Consider the following 20265-nt stretch of genomic DNA (forward strand, 5'->3'; position numbering starts at 1 on the left):
AAAGAAAGAAAGAAAGAAAGAAAGAAAGAAAGAAAGAAAGAAAGAAAGAAAGAAAGAAAGAAAGAAAGAAAGAAAGAAAGAAAGAAAGAAAGAAAATATATTAATAAAATGAGCAATAACAGAATACAAGAACAGTGTGGTATCCACCCAGGAGTTCTGAAAGAACATGGTTCAGATCTGAAATTGATGAACTGCTAAGAGTATTTTGTGATGAGTCTTTGTATCAAAGGAATGGAAGCTGCCAAACATGGTACCATCTGGTTATGTAAATCTCAGGAGAATCTACTTTGGGCTTTTATTCAGGACAAACTGATAGAGGGAAAAAATAATAGATCAAATAAAAGGTTATATGGTAAAGAACTCTCAAATCAGGAAAGACACAGAGAAAGTGACTGGAAAAATAATCATCTCTTTCTCTTAATATGAAAGCTTGGATATAAAATTAAAGGGCAGCAGATAGAAAATTAGGAAAATGAATCTTTTCATACATTAATGCCTAATATGGGTTAGGGCCAAGTTAGGTCTTCTTAGGGAGAAAAAAAAATGGTATTTGCCATTTGCCCTTGAAAACGAAATTGAGGACGTTTTCTGTTGCTCAAATTAGCTGTACTAAGGGAAAAAAAGGAAGAAGACTAACACACCTTCAGGTCTTAGGAATGGTGGGCACGGTCTACCTGTTGAAGTGTGAAAGGGCTTCTGCCTTCCGCCGGCCTTACCTCCAACATGTCCCTGTGACACCTATATCCCCCTCAGCTCCAAACTTGACAATATTGGGCAATATTTGGATACTCCACAGCATGGCAAGGCAGTCAGGGCAGGGGGATGCTAGGCAGGTAACTGCTGCACTTCTGTCTAGTTGGAGAAGTGACTTCAGTCACCCCTGCAAGCCCGCTCCAGTATTGCAACCAGACGTTCATCTGAACAGAGAACTGAATCTATTGACATATGTTTATCTTACCATTTATCAGACTTCCTCTTAGAAGATCTGTTAATATCTGAGAGTAGCTTGTATCGCAGGTATTCTTAATCGCACCAGTCTAAATTACTCATGAAACCAGACAAGAATAACAAAACAGTTTGTGAAAGTGCTAAAAGTCAGAAAAGACTATTTTTTGTAATGAATTCTAGTCCATTTCCTGGAAGCCGCGTTAGTGAAGATTTGTGTTTGAAAGCTATTTCAAACCAAAATCAAATTCCACCAAAATTAAATATAAAAAAAACCTAACAACGCATAGAATTGCAAAAGCAAGAACGCACTTGCAGGAAAAGATGCTTGCACAATAATGAGCATAGAACAAGGCCTATATTACAAATTTAATGTCTATCCCAAACTAGGATCTAATTCCAAGGATTAATTAGAGGATATTGTTATTACAATAGCCACTACCTGCCTCACCATCATAGTTTCTTTATGCTTGAGAGATGTTACCACGTGGTGTCCTAAATCAGTTCAAAATTGCTTCCTCACTCATCCTGAGTCACTTTTTCTAACCAGTAGTGAAGTCTTTCAGTACTTTTTTACTTAAAGAAGAAGAGAACTTCCTTACTCTTGCGCTCTGAAAATGTTCTTACAAAACAGATTGTAGTCTTCTAGAAGTCCTTCTTTTCCCAGGCTATATTTGTAGTGGCTCATGGCTCTACAACCAGCACCTCTATCACACATCAGCATGCTTCCTAAAGGAAATTAATAGCAAGAGTTTGAAAAAGTCAAATTCATTGCACAACTCAACAGTAGGAGATTGTCAATCTCTTTGTAAAGGAGATGCTTTAGTTGAAATGCATGTTACAAGGCCCAACTGAAGCATTTTCCAATAACATTAATTAACTTGCTGTGTATATATAGCATAAAATATCCTAAATGGGACAAATATGGCTCAGTAATTAACACAGACAAGAATCATATTCATATATGTTTCCCATGTAGGTAAGTAAAGATGATGAGACATATTAATAATATGCAATGAAGACCAAGGGTTACTTTTTCAGAGGAATGAGAATTTTGAAGTTCTAGGTTTCAAAAACTATCGTTAATGTTGTGAGGAATTATAGGGATTAGTAGAAAATAGTTGCTGAGATCTTAAGTTAAATAATCATTTGTTCTCAGCATCATTAAAAATAAGTATTCACTTGCTTCTCATTTTCTTCTTGGTTACAAAAGCCAGTGTTTGTTTGAATAAGGCCAGAAAGGAAGATGTTAGATGTTGTTTACACAAAAAGAGGAGGGTGCCAGTAGGAGGAAGCATATTCATATGACTGTAAAATAGTTGTATTTTGAGCACAAGCTTACTACTTAATTCAGAAGCATGCTGATATGGTTATCTGGGGTAGCTTTTTCTTTGGAGTAACAGGGCTATGTCTAAATATTTTAAAATCATGAAGGTCAAAATAAACCTGTGACTCTATGGGCAAAAGATGAGGGGGCAGGAAGGGGCAGGAAGACAGAAGATGACCAAAATGCCATGAAGCTTCAAAAACAGCAGCATGACAGAGTACGGTTTAAGTGAATCCCATAACTCATTTTTCTGTTGTGCCAGTTCACTTGATCTTCTCCTAATTATAGGTTCTCCACACTCTATTTTAAGCAGAGGTCAGCAGTGAAGTGCTGCAATTCAGAGAGAGAGGAAGGGAGAGAAGAGGGAAAGTTGTGCCAGTTTTCTACAGTTGTAAAATGACAGTGCATCACTGGACCAAAATGATCCCTGCGTTTACCCAGCCTTTGCTGAGGAAATGTGCTGACTGCTAACGTTCCTCAAGACTATGCACCCTCATGAACACAACCTCAGAGTATGGCCTGATAAAGGAAAAGGAGGTAACCCAATGACAGATGGACAGATGCATCCCTCCTTATACCAGATCACTTTAAAATCCACTTGGGGAGAAAGGAGGAGCAAGAGCATCCTCCTCAGGATGGAGGGAGCACTCTGGCTTCAGTTAGGCCCATTTTCTTTGCAGAGGCCTTGCAATAAGAAAGGCTTTTCATAAACTCCTCTTCCTACGCCTACCAGCCACATAAGAAGAGATTCTGTGACTGTGCGATGCCGTTATCTGGGTCATACGTACACATGGTTTGGCAAGTTTCTAGATTCTAAAACATCTTGTTGGCTAGGTATTTGCTTAAACTACACAATTACATTACGTGATCATTTTGCTTGTACGGAACAAATTCTACTCTATTTGAAATCATGAGAATTTTCCCCATTTTTACGGGAGTTTGATAACATCCATAAATTTTAGATAACAAAACAAAAAAGTTTGCCCACAGCTCTGCTCTTCTCACTTGACAAATTGGCTTGTTTGCATATGCATTCATACATGCTTGTGCACACAAGTTGCTACCTTGAGGAATCTAAGCCTTTAAGCTTCACTTGAGTTTGTAATTTTGCATTGGGGTTCAACTTTAGTATATTTCCTACACGCAGCAGAAATTTCAGTGTATACAGAACAGGGCAGAATACAGTCCGGTAATCAATTTCCACTGTTTAAAATGGCAATTGCCATTCCATTGCCAAAATTGCCAAAATTGCCTATTATGTGGATTTTATGATTTCATGAATTCCCCAAATCTACATCATACAATTTTGATAACGTTTATCCTGTTGCATTGCATTTTTTATGCATGGAATATATTTCTGGTCTGTCCATTTAATATAAATTATAATTCCTGCAATACCCTCTGATTTAACTCCAGTGAATCATGTAATACAAGGTATTTCCTTTGTTAACCTTAAAATATTCAAAGGACAACAATTGAGACATATTAAATAGCTTAATGCTATTACTCAAAAGAGGTTCTTCTTTCACAAAAAGCAGCGGCCTCCAAACTTTTTTTTTTTACTTATTAGAACAGAACTTAACTTTTCTCTTCCCCAGAGTGGCCCCTCTTTACATTTATGATTTCCAGCCTACTGCTTAACTCTTTCCCCTGAAGATAATAAAATACCCTCCTGAATTTCACAAACAGTGAAAAAAACCACATTGTCGATGTTTAATAAATAACCTTTGTTACTACAGTCTACACCTATGTAGAGTAAGCCCCAACAGCCCTCTTGCATCCCACAGCTGATTTGCATATTGGGTCACGGAGCATGTTCTAGGGTATTTGACTGCAGACCTCACTGAAATATTCATAATATTGTGTGCCAAGTAACATTCAGCATAAGTTGTCATCAGTCAGAGACTCCTTGTTGTGAATGCTCAAACCATCCTGGAATTTGTTACAGATCTGTGAAAAATGAGTAGCCAGATCCTGAAAAATATAAATATATATATATATATATATTTTCTCAGTCGAAATCAGCTTCCAGTAACTTTACTTACACAAAGCACAAATTTCTCACCTCAAAAGGGTTCTGCAGCCTGGCATATATCCACATATGTGCTGCTTAATTGAATAAGGCCATCAAAAACTGACCTGAAACAGCTAATTTCAGAGCCTCTAAGGAAAGAGAGCACTCTGCAGTCAAAAATATATTCTGACATGGTATGTAAGCAGTGTGTTTCACAAGCTTGGTTTTCAAAAAGCTGGTCTGTTTGCTAATGACAAGTCCATTTGTATGTCATAAAGATGTTCTCAACCAAAAAAACACTTTTAGAGCTTATTGCTTATGCCATATGAATTGTATCTATTGCCTACATTATAGTATCAACATGGCAATCACTCATCATTCCATTTTATAAATGCTACTTTTTAATAAAAGCCTAAAAAGCGTTAAAATACCTTTTTTATAGAAAATGATTTAATTTAATGAAAATTAGCTGTGTGTTTTTTAAGAAGCTCATTCTTGTAACCTGTGGCCTCACAGCTTAATGGAACTAAGAGAAAGCATGGGAAATTCTGAAAACAAAACAACTATTCCTAAACCCAACACTTTTAAAGATTATTGATATTACTTCTGATTTGATGCTAGGCAGCAGACTAACAAGCAACATCTTGTGGGAACTTCTCATTTAAAAGGATAGATACTAAATATTCGTAGGTGATGACTTGATTTTACGAAAGACATGCATCACAGACACTCAAAAAGAAAAGGCATTAAAAATAGCCCTGGTGGAAATGAAGCTAAAGAAAGGGAGGAAGAAAAATATTCCTTCCCAAAAGAAAATTCACTTGCAAATTTAAACAAATTAATCCCAGTTGCCACCCAATCATTATTCTTTGTTTGTTTCACAAGGAGAGCCTAGCAAACATACTGACTAAACAGTAGTAGGCACTGCAAAGCTGTTCACGTTTTAAGTGCCCATGAAGTTTGGTTCCCAGCTCCACCCTATTCAGTAAGGATCATGCAGGGAGCTGCCCTGCAGATGACAGAGTCAGGAAGTGTCTCTGCAGAGATCCCTGCTCCTCCACTGCCCTTCTTCAGGGCCTAAGAGAGGCTTTTACAAACATGGGTTTAAGATGTCTGTGTAATCCATGAGTAGCAAAACCACAATCACATTAGGGAAATCATTTCAATAAAGTCTAGTCAAAAGCTTTATGTCACGCCAGCATAAAATTTGTGCAGTGAGGCGCCACATATGACACAGACATATTATTTTAGCGGAACTTAAAAGCTGAGAAATTTTATTGGTGCTGTGTGTCATATATTGCTTTAAAAAAATAAAAAGAGAAAAGAAAAAGGAAAAAAAAAAAAGAAAGGAACAGGGTTTCCTTAATTCTCAAAGCCCCACTTAAAAAAACTCAAGAGAAGAGATAATAAGAGCTTATGAATTTCGGAAAGGTCTAAAGATTACCAAAAATAACTTTTTCATACTCAATAATATTCAAGGATTAACACTTGATGTTAGAGGACCTATCATGTCTGGAAGCAGACTCCTCTTTCTATTGGACAGAGGAAAAAGTAGTCTTTGCAGCTTTCTAACAGTATGAAGAGTCTGCCTCTAATACTGATGAGTTATCAGACCTTAATCCTTTTACTAATCCGGAAAAATTGCCATCACTTTCAACACAAAACCAAATGAAACTTGGCAACTTAAATGACTGTCACTTCTGAGAATTTAAATAAACTCAAGTCCAGAATTTGAAGCAAAACTTGAGGAATGAAGCCACGCAAATCAAACTACTCATCCAAAACCATCCGCGTGAGTCCCTAGGGTACAAAGCTGGGAACTTTGCTCAACATGAGAGACTAGCTGCCAGTCTGGGAGTGAAACTACAATTTGCATCATGTGCAGTCAACTCCATCTTATCCTTTCCTTTTTCACTCCAAGTATGACACTAAAAGCCCTCCAGGCGTCTGAACTTGCTGGAAAGGTAACATGTCCTGCATCATGGTACACTCAATGTCATGGTCAGATAAGTTTCTCCCTGTTAATTGCTTGAGCCATTCTGTCCAGATCAGTCTCATTCTCATCAGCGTTTGGCAGTTCAGGGGGACAGTTATATGAACCAGGGGCTTCCAGGTCTTCACTTTGACCTTCATTTACAAATCATATGAGCTAAACCAGTCCATCCAATACCTGTAACAGAGAGCAAGCATCAGGCAATCCCTGGCAATGGTATCTAGCTCTTCGTGAATTTGATTAGTTTATAAAATCAAAATGCATCTATTCATTCGCCATATTATCGCAGTGCCGGGCAGCATCCATAAGGCAAGCCACAGTGTCTCTTATGTAGATTTAAAAAATACGCAGCATATTTAAAATGAATCGATGCATAAGAAATATGTATTTTCATATTTTGAAGGATGAATTTTTAATAACTTAATTACAACTTCACAAAAGAAGGAATCATTACTTGTTACACATTTTGAATACTTCTATATCAAACATGTGTCTCTGAAATTGCCCTCTACATATATATTAATGATACCATCAGATGTTTAAAAGACATGCCTTGAATAATACATACAATTTAAATTAACTCCCATTCTTAATGTTCCCAATGAAAAGTGGAAGCAATCAAATGGTAAGTCAGGTTCACTCGCAACTATCATCATTATTTCAGTGTATTATTTATTAATATAAAATCCAATGATCAGTGTGTATTTACAAGCAATCTCACGGAATCAACTCCAAATCCAGACCTTGCAAGTCATATAAACACTGTAGAACAATTCAAGGCTCAAAGAGCACAAAGATATATCTGGCAATTTCACAGAAAAGTTGCTCAAATAATGTAGAAAACAAATGAGCAATGAGTTCCTTGTTTACTCTTTTGGATACAAAGATCTTTTGAAAATAAATGAGCAGTCATCACAAGCTTCAGCTGTCCTCCAGGACAGAGACATAAGGTCAGCCCATCAAGATCCTGAATTGCAGTAACACCAGCATAAGAGCTGGTGGACCTCTCATTTTTCAGATCTCCCTCTCCAGGTTGTTTCCCAATTATATCAAGACTTGGGTCATTTTCCAATACCATGTGGAGGAGAGAAGACCTGTTATCTAAAGAGTCATCTGTAGCCTGGTAACTAAAGAGCGAGGTAGTTGCTCTTATATCAGTATATATATTTGGCTAAGTGCATTATATGTTGCTAAGTGCACTAGGTAGAGAAGTGACTAGAGAAAATTTTAACAAGGCCATAAAAATAGATATAATCAAAAGAGAAAAATAACAGCTTTATGTTCCACTAGGAAATGGAATTTGAGGAACACAGAGACCATTTTTCTAGAGAATCTTGAAAAAAATATTTTTTTCTTCTCACCACTAAGTCTGGATCGGCAAATTTTTCCAGTAGGTCATATGATTTCATGGGGAAAGTTATTTTGCAGCACTTAGCATTATGCTCTTCAATAAGGATTCAAAGTTGGGAGTGAAACACATCAGTTTTGTCTGGCATGAGTACCAACTGCCCTGAGGTTCTGCACAATATAACAGGAACCCAGGAAATGATTAAATGCTTTCTCAGAGGCACAGTTTCCCACAGTTCCCATTCCAAACAGAAAAACAGGAAAGAAAAAAAAGTCAATAAACACTGAAGTAATACAAAATATCAAAGATCTGCAAACAGTAGATTAATCTAACTCTTTAGTTTTCTGGAGCCAAATAACTTCAAAAGATACTTGTGTTAATGTCCATGTTCTAGCTATGAACATAATTCGATTTAGACAGCATGATTCTTTGCCTCTGATTTATGGAGTCAGGAAGTGGGATAAATCATTCCTTAAAGAAGCTTTGGTTGACGAATTATTCAAGAAGCCTGAACTCTTGTTTATATTTGGCAAAGGAGAGAGAACATGAATTAGAGTCACTTCAGGGATAACCCTCTGTCCTATCCTTAATGTAGAGGTGTATGGGATCGTTGAGGGCATAGGGATCTAACAAAAATACAGGTGAGTAAACTCCACTCTGTCCCCATGTAGATGCAATGTGGATGAAATACTGCAAAGACCTCACAGAGGTTCTCCTCCTCACTGGAGAGACAGCCAAGAAAAGCTTCAGGATTTCCTCTGTGGCAGTTAAATACCAATTAGAAACCTCATAGAATCATCGTGCCCTGGACCACAGTCTGTAATAAACTTTCCAGAATTCTACAAGATTCTAATATTATATTTTTTTATATACCTGATGATGTAATTTTTAACCTTTGAGCTCAGTCCTGTTCGTGCTGACAGACATAGGAAGTTTACTGAGCTCACTCGAAAGAAGGAGCCCAATGTCTGAGATATTAGCATTGACTTCCATTATATTTAATTTCTAACTAAAGAGTGGCTGTCAGTTTGTAGATACATTAGCAACCCTGGTTTATTGTTGCTGGTGTTGTTTTTGTAATACTCCACTAGATTTTAGAAAGCTGCTTACAAAGTGAGATAAGATTCAAGTTTCAATCAAGCCATTCTTTGTATCCAGAAGCCCCTATACACATCCACTATGGTTTTGGTTTTCTTTTTCCTCACAGTCCTTTAATCAGTGAACTGGAAGTGGTGACTCAAGAGATATCTGATTAAAGAAAATGCAGCCTTCCCACTATTCTGTATGTGAAACAGAAGCTCTTAGGGTCACATAATTCACTGCTGAGAAGTCAGCATACCTATCTCAACATCATGGGCTCCTGAGTAACTTTTTCTGCATTATTAAAAATAGAAAAGGCAGGGAGTGTAATTGCATTTAAACCCTGGATGCAGCCTAAAGCCCACTGCAGTATCCACATTTCACACTTCAGCTGCAGGCGGCAGAGAGGCTTTTTGCCTGCTATGGTGATCCAGAGGGTCTCCTGAGATCTTTCCTTTGAGGAGCACTCACGCTCCTCTCCAGCAAGAGCCATCCTCACTGATGGCTTTTTCCATCAGAGCCCTTGGAGTCAAATCACTGCAGTAGCTGCTGGCTGGAAGCTTCTGGCTCTGCAGCAGTAAGCAGCAAGGAGCAAAGGAAGATGGAGTGATCTGCATACTGCACAACGTTTAGAATCCAAAAGGAGGCTGTGCTGCAAGTGTGAACTGAATTTCAATTACAAAAAGAATTGGAATACAAACCCAAAAAAAAAAAAAAAAAAGGTTAATGATGTTTACCTCAAAAAGGCCAACATGCATACGCCAGGAGGGATGTCTGCAAGGAATGACTGATTGGCAACTACTTTCTAGATTGTTTCTGTTAAATCACTAGCTTTATAATGCAAAGCCCTACATTTTGAGTGATTACATAACAACAAAAGAAAAGAATATATCCCAACTTTCTAGAAGAGAAAATTGCACACAGATTTTGGCAGGTCTAACCCTGATGCACAAATTAAGATATGAGGCTTTAATATCTGAAGATATCAGTTTCCTTTGGTCACATTCTATTCCGCATTGTTGATTTTTGGGACATAAAAGTTGATGGTTGAGAAGCAATGTCCCAAAAGGACTGACTTAATAGTATATTCACAAATTACAAAAAAGTACATTTGCTTAAATAAAGTACAATTAACATTACCATTTGCCTAGTTGTGTAACTTGATCCTCCTGCCTATCCACAGCTTGGCAAAGACAGAGTCTCCCTGCTTTCCAGGTGCGCTCTAAGGTCAGTCCATTTCCAGACTTGCACCATGTAAAAGTGTGACCTGGGGCAATAATCCAAACTGAAAGCAACCACAGTTTGACAATGGCTTGTGCAGAACATTTTTCACTCTGCGTCTTTCAAGTGCCTGATAAATATAGGCATTAAAAAAACAGTACCTGGCAAATACAGTACCTCAGAATTAGATCCCAGAGATACACACAGCGAACGTGCAGCTTGCCCAGGCTGGCAGTTATAAACTGCCACCCCTGCGGCAAGGTGCCTCTCATCTCATTAAGGAGAGTTTCCAACTTTGTAGAATTTCATCATCAGGTACTACAGAAAAAAAAAGGCACATCTTACCCTAAATTGTCACTGCATTGAAAGCAAGAGGTTAGCTGATGGCTTGTTAGGTAAAGTTAATCTAACAAGGAATTTGGAGACAGACAGCAGAAAAATTATACTGATGATTGCTAGAATAATTACGGTGGTTTATGAAATCAGAAGTAAAACTTGTTCTTTCATTCACCAACCAATGTACCAACTGAAATCCACGTAAGCCAGTTAACCTCATTCAGATACAGCTACATGGCATGCAGGCACGGCTGAACTACAGTACCAGCAGTTCAGCCATTAATCAAATTACCAAAGGGATCATAAATAATTAGAGTATACATGAGAATATGCAAAGGCAAGATGGAGGAGGATCTTTTGAAAACCAATGATAGGAAGGACAAAAGTTTTTTTTTTTTTTTTTTAAAAAGAAAAAAAGACAGTAATCTTCCTGTTCATCCCTCATCCCTCTGGGAATGTAATTCCTTCCTTTCAGCATAGCAAAGCTCAAATATAGGACACAGAGTGGGACAGAGGGTCAGTAGGTTACACTTATTTATACACTATCTGTATTTGGTTCAAGGATTCTCAAATAGGAGAGATTAAAAAAAAAAAAAAAAAAGAAGCTATATCCCTGATATAGCTTTCAGCCAGTAGAAACTGAAGGTAATATCATACTTTTACAACATGTAATACATCACCAAATTCACTTTTACTGAGATCATAACAAAGAATTTTAGCTTTAGCCTTCAAAGGTAAAGATTTGCCACACTCATCGTATGGATTTCTCATTCCAGGTAACTGATTGCTATTGGGTTTTTTACATCCCACTTTGTATCGGTCCAGAATTCAAGACTAATGATACCATGGCTTTATCCGAAAACAATACATATTAAGGGAAAATGTGTACTTTCATATAAGGCAAAGGAGAGTAGTTTCAAAAGTTCAAAAGAGCAAGCCTGCTCTAGCCTATATTCCACCTAACATTGCTAGGGCTTTTTATGACTTTTATTTTTTTGTTTTTTTTTTTTTTTAACTTTTCTGTATTTCTACTCTCTCCCCTTGTGTGTGAATAGATTTGAAGCAGAAGCTGCAAAGAAGCTGTTACATCTACACCACATACCTTGTGATTTTCCAGGTCAGCTTTTCTCTCCCAGGTGCTGCCAAGGCACTGCACTCATTTGTCTCTGAAGTTCGGGGCTCCTCATACCATTCTGCCAAGATCAACTGCAAGGTTCCCTGATACAACACTGGGTCCTGTGACCCAGGCACTTCTGTGCATTCCTGGTGACCTACAGAAAACAAACAAACAACAAACATTCCTGATCAGAATGGAAAAATAAAAATGAGAAAAAAAGCTTATGTATAGGAGAAGTAATTAATTTGCACGCACAGAAAAGAGAAGAAGGAAAAAAACCACTACTACCATTAAAAGTGTTCAAATATAGAGGTTAACTGCTATGCCCCCCACCTTTAAATTCCTCTATTCAAATATCTTTCCATACATCCTCTTTAAAGGACCTTTTCATATAGTCTGCAGTAATTTGAATACATGTTTCTGCCCCATTTGCCTAAATTTTTAAAGTAGGGAGCTATCATATTTTTCTTTCCATCATATTATCTCCTCAGCTTTTGATTTTGGCTGGTAGCTTTCAAGACATATATATCTAATACCTTGGGCAACAGAAGAAAAAGAAATCTGAGGACAGGTACATTCAAAAGGGTCCCTGTTTTTATTGGGAGCAGTAGAAGGTGAGGACAGTGAAATCTGAAAGCCCTGCTAGATGTAAAAAGCAGGTGCCATTTGTGGCTGTGTACAACCCAATTAATAGAAACTATGAATATGCTACTTAGCCCTATTCGTAACAAATATACCACAAAACACTCTACACTTTAAGTATGTTTCACAAAAGACTTTGATGTAAACAAGTAATTTTGCCCCCATTTTACAGAAAAGTCAGGAATAACAGAAAAATTGTAGGATGGAAGTATGGATCACCACATAACAAAAAGTGCACTGACCTACGCTTTATGAGAAATAGGGATAGAGTTAAGTATATTAGATCTTTTAAGGACTTTTAGAGTAATATCCAAGCTTCTTTCACACAAATGAGTGAGTCACTTCCCCTCAATTTCCCTATTCCTGCTCAAAGTAAAATATCGTAGTGCAACTATAATCCCTGCAGTAGATTTTTCACACTGGGAGAGCGGTTCCACGGAGGAGATCTGCAAAGGACATAGGTCAGACGGTGAAGTTAGGAGCTGTGTGTGCTCAGAGTGTGTCTCACTAGTTAAATATGCCTTTTAATTATTTGCAGGCTGGGGGCAGACTGGCAGAATTTCATGGATATGTTTGTATTTTACAACGTCAGTTCTTAAAGTTTCTATAAACAGATGGAAGTCCAAACTCCAAAGAGCAAATCATGGGACTTCATCAGCTCTCTTTCAGAGTTTCATGTGGCTAACTCCACTACCAATTTTTGTCTTCAAATCTATATTAGAGGATTACATACTCTAATATCCTAGTTATCAGCCCATACTGCCAGAAAATTGACAGCTGCCTTCAATCAACTCATGAATTTCCATCCTCTACTAGATGTATTTTAAAAATAAGTAACTGGTAAACATCTGTACAACTATCACATTATCTTCTTTCACATATGCCTTCAAAATGCTCCTAAAATATAACAACAACCATACATGCAATTCTGCTTTTTATGCAGCCCTATACCCTCACATTGTTTTCTTATCCTCCATCTGCTTCTGTCCACTCCCTCATGCTTGCTTTGGGGCACAGACCATCTCTCTGCTCAATATTTAAACAGAATCCTATAACATATAACTGGGCCAGGGTTAGGGCTCCTAGAACAGCAATCCATGCTCTAACAGCAACAAATAAATGTGGTATTGATTCCTTTTGCTAAATTGAACAGTGTGTTCTTAAAATTACAGGTCGCATGACTGCGGTGGTTCACTCCAGGTAATACAGCAAGCTAGGGAGATTTCTAGATTCAGCAGAGCATTTCCTCTCATTTTCTGGGTCCTCCATATGCAAAAACTCTTTAGAAGAGAAAGGTTTAGTTTATCTGTTATGCAAATTTATAATGTCCCCCTAATCATCACTGTAAGCAATACACTGTGGCTGACAAACTCTCTATTACAAGAACAATCCCAGTAAAATCTGTAGGATGTGCTCCTAATTTAGGACTTTTCCAGATATTAGGTACTTGCTGACTCCATTCCTGCCACATATTGCATATGTTTATTGCCTCATTACTTAGGGCTGTAATGAAAAAGCTCACTGCAGCCATTTTCAATTTTTCTAAAAAAAATAAAAATAATTTCTTCAAAAGGCATGAGATTGGCTTTAAAATAGCTATTAATGCATTACCTTTTTTCCCCTTTGGTTTGAAAATATGTATTAATACGTTACTTTTTTTTTCCCTTTATCTTGGTACTATACACTTATGGTTAAATACTTACTAAGTATTTTTCATGAAAAGGGAAGAGTCCCATGTGAAAACAAGACTTGAAGCTGGGAACTGAAGAACAAATGAATACAGCAAGCTTTGAAACTGCCATATTAATAATATTTTATAAAGGAGTAAAGGTAAAATCATCTTTTCTCCCTCCCACTCTCCTGAAAATATTCACAATTATTCACCAAAGTGCACTATTTGATATGATAGTTATTCATTCTTATTTGAAGATGGAAGTCAATCGAGAAGGAAAAAAAATTCACACACAAAAACTTAACCCACGGTTCTTTATGTGCTGACTCCTTTTTAATGATTTTCAAGTCATGACTCAGGCTTTCCTTCTGTTTATCTATCTACAGTTCCCTTCTTAGCTTAATTTTTTTTTTTGAAGCAAGTTATTGAAGTAGCATATTTTGTCAGACAAGCCTTGTATTGGCCCTCCTTCCTCCCCTTCCCCCCCAATTAAAAAGCAGCCAGCTCCCCAGAGTATCATTATCTTTTGAAATGAAAAGTCTTCGGGGTGTTTTGGAAGCAGGAGGCTTCGAAGCTGGAGCGAGGTACTCCACTGGCAAGCTTTCAAACTTATTTGCAGATCAGGACCTCTTTTGTAGAAGTCTCCCCAGGAGGAAGGCAGTTAGACACCTGCCAGTAGCCTGCAGTGGCACCATCCCACTGTGATGTTAATGAGATGAACGGGAGCACTACGGAGAGCCGCAATAATTACAGGGTGAAGAGCTTGTCTTTCCCTGGCCCTTCTCTCCGAGCCGCCTGTTCTATAAAGCAGGGTCTTTTGTAATACTAATTACAAATGTTAATTAAACATTTCTTTGGAATTTTGCCCTCCATTAATAGGTCAGATAAACAGGGAATAGCAAATGACAGGCACAAGTCATTATCAGCCATATGAGAAAAATGTCATTTATTTGCTGCCTTCCTTTGGTCCCTCCAAAGATGTAACTACTGGTTTTGCTGTGATTTATTAAATAGACACTAAAACCACTGAAGTATAGCTTTTCTGCAGAGAAATAAAATCAAAACAAGTCGCACATTATTGGAATTAAACCTAGTTCTAAAGTCCTTTCTACTACAACTCGCTCTGGTCCAAGTTGGCTTGACCCCAAATTTTAAGCATGATTGTGAATCTATCTCTAAGGCTACAGGAGGAACCCCTTCCAAAGGCAGATTTAAGGAAATGTTGATGACAGCTGTTACTGACAGCACAAAATCTAGCTTGATGGCCTAGTCTAGGCTGAGCACCACATGGCGTTTCAAACCCAGGCACTAATCCCACTTCTAAACCAGTCACTGGAATCATGAGAGCGACCCTTGCTCGGCTCAGAACTAAGCACAGACACTTGGCAGGCGATGCAGAAAGCTCTAACCCCTGCTCCACAGCCTGTCACAGCCAGATGCTTCCATGAAACAGTAATTTAATATATCAGCAATAATATTTCCTTCACTGGAATAGCTTCTGTTGGCCAGTTTATGTTACCTTTTCTTACAGTCCTTGCTGCTAGGGCACAGAAGAGGACCAGGCTAATTGTGAAGACCTAAAACTGGTTGGGTCAGACTGGGATATGAAAACAATTTTAGTGGAATCAAATTGTGATCAGAGAAAACAATTACTTAAGAAAGGACCAAGCCTAGAAATCTCTCTGCCTTTCTCCACAAAGATTCAAAACTATCACGGAAAAAACTCAAATGCCTTTTTTTTTTTTTTTTTTTTTTTTTTGGAATATGTACATGTGGTTTTAAAGTGTTAGATGACACCATGTTTAAGCAAAATATTTGTACTGACTAAAATATTTTTTTTTTCCATCTTTTCACTTCACCACATAACCTTCTAGTTTGGTATAACCCGAAGCCAGTTCCCTTTCCTCTTTTGGTGAAGGGATCGGTACAAGACTGAAGAATCCTTTATTTGCCTATTCGTCTCCAGAGCTTCTGCATGAGAAATAATGGCAGGACAGAGCCTGTAACAGGTTATGAGTCACTATCAGAATACTTTTTGAAGAACTGTGACTTAAAAGTATATTTAATTATACTAATAGTAACCATACCAGGCTTAGCTGTGGTTGCCCGATTTCAATTTTACTAACTCCTTCCTCCATGTAAGAGACTTTGCAAGCTGTTTATGAGTCGTGGCAACATGTCAAGACTTGCACCATTATTACGAAGAATGGGCATACTCAAGGATAGCACAGTAAAAACTGAACCAGTTCAACCTGGAGATTTATACAACTGAACAGATTTATAGAACAGATCTTTTTGCCAGAAGAGGAAGCTGAGTTAAGTAATTACCTCTCTAGCTCTAACGTTTCGTGTTAAGTAGCAGCAAATAAGACTGTGAAATGCTCTAATTACTCCCACCATTTCCAAAATACTCCCAAAGCTACAATAAGATGAAATCCCTCTATATTAACCTTTTATCACCTTCTTCTAACACAGGAAGACAACAAGAATCATCACTTTTTCTCACTAAGCCCACACCGCTTAAAATGGCTATTCTGCACTAATACAGCTATTGTATGAAAATGCAAGTTCATATGCTTTTCTGAGTCAATTCATTGTCTTCTACACTAGCTAACCCTTGTATACAGTAGAAATGCAAGGAAACTATCCAGTCTAATACAGAAAAAAATGAGTATAAAGTCTCTGCTCTGACTTCTTCTACTTTGCTGCAGGTCTGCAAAGACTAGTAAAGCACCTTCTGTTTTATTTATTCTCACTAATAGCCACCTTTTGAGCCATGTTTTGCAAATTTCCGAAGTACATTCAAAGATCTTAAATCAAGTCTGCAGTTATGAAAATATATGAATAGAGGAGCCACAATTTTTAAATCTGTAAGAGACTATTATTCTGATATCTGACTTAACACACACCACAGATTATAGTGGAGTAATTTGTACATCAGTCCATAACTTCTGAATTAGAGTACATGTTTTTCAAAAGACTTCCAGTCTTGATTTAATAATTTCAAGCAATAGATAATTCAAAGCATCCTTTAGTTAGTTGCTATAATGATTAATTATCTAAATGATTAAAATTTGCCTTTTTTTTCTTTTTTTAACTGAATTTAACTGGTTTCAGCTTCCAGTCACTAGGTCTTTTTATTCCTTTTTCTGCTAAGATTAAAGGACTCTGCTTCTATCCATGTAGGTGTTTTCAGATCAGGATTGCATCACCCCTTAACCTTCTCTTTGATAAGTTAAGCAGATTGATTTTCTTAAAATCTCACACTGGAAGAATATGGGTTTCTTGAAGAGAAAGAAGAAATTACTGCATGGACGATCCCAAATGTTATGAAATAGATAGGTTTAGTTCCATAGAAAAATTGACACACTTTCTATCTTCCTTATTAAACCTCTTAATATAGTAGGAGATTGGATTAGATAATCTGCAGAAGACCTTCCCAACCTGAATGTTCCTATGATCCTATAATTTTTGAATTCTTCGAGTGAAAACTGCAAAAAAAAATCAAAAAGCGAGCTTAGAAGCAAGATGGTGTTATCTGAAGGTGCTCCAGTAACTTCAACAGCACTGCATCACCTTAGACCATCTGAGGCTATGGCTCACAGAGCATTGGAAAAGAAAAAAAACGATTGCCCAAGCATGTATCTGGCTGACTTACAGCTAAAAATATATTTCTATTGCTACTATAATAATTAGTCTTGCAAAACACATACTATAATAACTCCAGGAGAAATATTAATTTTCCTGGTAATTTTCCTATGGTAATATCCATTTTTATGAAGAAAGGATTTTGTTCTCTAATAATATGGCACGTTTTAGAAATAGTTTTACAAGGCAGTCAGCTTCATCTCCACTGAATTTTGCAAGACTTCATAATAACACTGTGCTGAAGTAGGGAATATCTGACAATTTCCAGGAACACTACATATCACTGAACCACCAATCTATATCACAACACCAGCCTATGTACCACCATACCGTAGCAAAGCAAAAGGAAGGAAGTTCGTGCCTCTGGAGCCTCAACATCTACCAGACACAACATCAGCTGCTTTAGCCTAATGAATCTGGTTACAGACATTACCCAGACGTTATATTCATATTAACCTTAACTTCTGCAATGTTATTCTAAGCAGTCTTCATTTTTAGTGAGAATAATTTATGACATTGGGTTACCACCTCAAATGCAAAGTTTTGGGTCAGGTGCAGTAAATCTACATTAGTGATTCAGAGTGGATTAAGGATGAACTTTTGAAGTGAATTTCTCAGTTCTCCCTGTTTACTTCACTTTGGTTTGCATTGCAGATGAGTCTCAGGGCTCTGGATCTGGGTCAATTTCAGATAGAATTAAGCCAGAAGATGCTGGTATGAAGGCATCTCACAGCTAATGCGTACACAGGATCTGAGGACTCATTTCTGTTGGTCCATACCACTTGTTAACGTAGACACAGTCCTCTAATTTAATTCAGTTTTGACTCGTCTCATCTGTTAAAACAAGCTGAGAGCAAAACACTTCTGAGCTGGTTGCTTTTAAATGCTTTCCATGCTTCTCTCATTCCAGCATGGTTATAAGGTAATTCAAATATATTCAGCCTAGAATGTGTATGTTGTGCCTTTGGGTATATAAGCCTGAGGAAGCAGAAATCACTGTTTAAAAGAAGCAAGCACTTCACACGTATGCTTCATTTTTCATAGACTTTTTTAGCATGCATATTTATTGTGAGCGCATGGTTTATTCTGTCAATGGTCTGTGTTTAACACTCCCTATATACCTATTGGCATGATAAACTGTAATGACTTCATAATAAAGTTAAATGCTGAACATAAACGCAGAAAAGCAGGGAATTTTGAAGGCAGGATTTGCATTTTATTCCTCATCCTTTCCTGTACTGGAGTTTTATGAATCAGTTACGTACCAGTGTCTTTAGGCACAAACACAGAAAAAAGAAGTATGACAGCAATAGAAACCCTCCGAAAATTGTGTGTGTTCTGACAGTCTCCTAGATTTCCCCAGAACTGACATATTTTCTGTCATTTTGCAATTTCCAAACACTTTTGCTGGAGTTTTATCCTTTATCTTGATAACTTCCATTTCACACTAAGCCTCAACTGAAATAATTTGTTACCATATGAAAAAAAAAAATTCAGTTGACTGTTTACACTCTTCAAGAACATTAAAATAAGGATGTCAGACCATGCACCCATTTAGCACCAAGTTGTGATGCCTGTGCCACAAACCCCATGAAAGAGCAGTGATTTAGCTTTTTTGGCAGCTGGAGGAACAGCAACCCACTTCTAAGCACATCTGAGAGAGTTTGTTTGGGCTTCCCCTACCACCCACAGACCTAGCACTCTGTGTGCTTTGTGTTACATTTGCACAAGATAAGCCCACTTCCTGACCACCAGGGTAAAAATAAATAAATAAATAAATAAAATAATAAAAAAAAAAAAAAGGGTCTGGATACTGCAATCTACCAAAGAATACTTTGGAAGTCATGACTCTTCTTGAGTGCCTTGTTTTCTGCTGTGTAACCTGACACATTTTCTGCATACTTTTCAGAAGTGCTGAGCAAAGTAACAGTCCCGCAGATGCTCAATATTCTTCAAAGTCAGCCCCAGATCAACTCACATTAATCAGTGAGGTAGGATGTTGGTGCTTGATCTTCTTTTACATAATTTTCTAGCACATCTCTGCAGTCTTATTCCCCACCATAGAATTTCCTTGCTGAAAGAGTAAAACATTAATATTCTTTCTACCTTTTTAACTAGATCTGATGTTGCTGGACAAGATTCTCCTGACTTATTATGAAAAACTTCCAAATTGCTGGAAGGGAATTTGGCTGAAAGAGTCTCACTAAGTGCTCATGCAGTGCTTTGAAATTTTGCTTGTGAATGATTAGATGATGGCTCGATGAATTAAAGAAAAACTAAATAACAGGATGGGGTGAGAATTCAATTCCCTACAAGACATCATTTCTAAATTATTCTGAATCGTATTCAAGTCATTCATAGACCTTTGGTACAAAACTAATTTTATGTTGCTAAAATAGAGAACATTCTACTTTTGCTGCAAGAATACTGAAATATAGAATCAGTTAGAAATCAGCTAGTTGGAAATATCATTACTAGGGCAATGTATAGATCAACAAGATTTCTTCACTGGAAAACATGGCATCACTGAAAATACAAGGTCACAGAACTTTATTTCTTCAGAGATTTCTTGGAAAAAAGTCTTCCAAACTCAAAACAAGTTTTACTTCTATTTTTGGAGGTGGAAAACTAGAATCTTCTACAATAAGTGAATTTTCTGTGCTGGAAAAAATATGAATGTATTTGTAATGAGAGAAGAAAAAAAGAAATACTGAGGAGTCCTCTGCTATTTCAAAAGAGCAAATCAGGATATATACTGTGGATCAGTGATGTAGACAAGGAATAAAACCAAATTTGTGCAGTAGAAAGAAAATGGGGAAACTCCACAGTCTGTAGAAGAAAATTCAGTTTTCTCTTTGTTAAAAGATACATTTCCTCACCATCAAATATACTCAATTCATTTGCTATTTTGTAGGTGGAAAA

General features: G+C 37.2%; 1 long non-coding RNA gene across 1 annotated transcript; it reads right to left on the reverse strand.

The window, feature by feature from the left end:
• Positions 1-9322: 9322 nt before the first annotated feature.
• On the reverse strand, positions 9323-11466 carry LOC112951330. Its single transcript, XR_003250179.1, has 3 exons — positions 11367-11466; positions 10106-10246; positions 9323-9359 (listed from the first exon to the last, which is right to left on the reverse strand). It is a non-coding gene; the product is annotated as an uncharacterized LOC112951330 (long non-coding RNA).
• Between the last annotated feature and the right edge of the window lie 8799 nt (positions 11467-20265).

The sequence above is a fragment of the Nothoprocta perdicaria genome, unplaced genomic scaffold (assembly GCF_003342845.1).
Source record: "Nothoprocta perdicaria isolate Ctin4 unplaced genomic scaffold, notPer1 scaffold_344, whole genome shotgun sequence".
In the NCBI taxonomy this organism is placed as follows: Eukaryota; Metazoa; Chordata; class Aves; order Tinamiformes; family Tinamidae; genus Nothoprocta; species Nothoprocta perdicaria.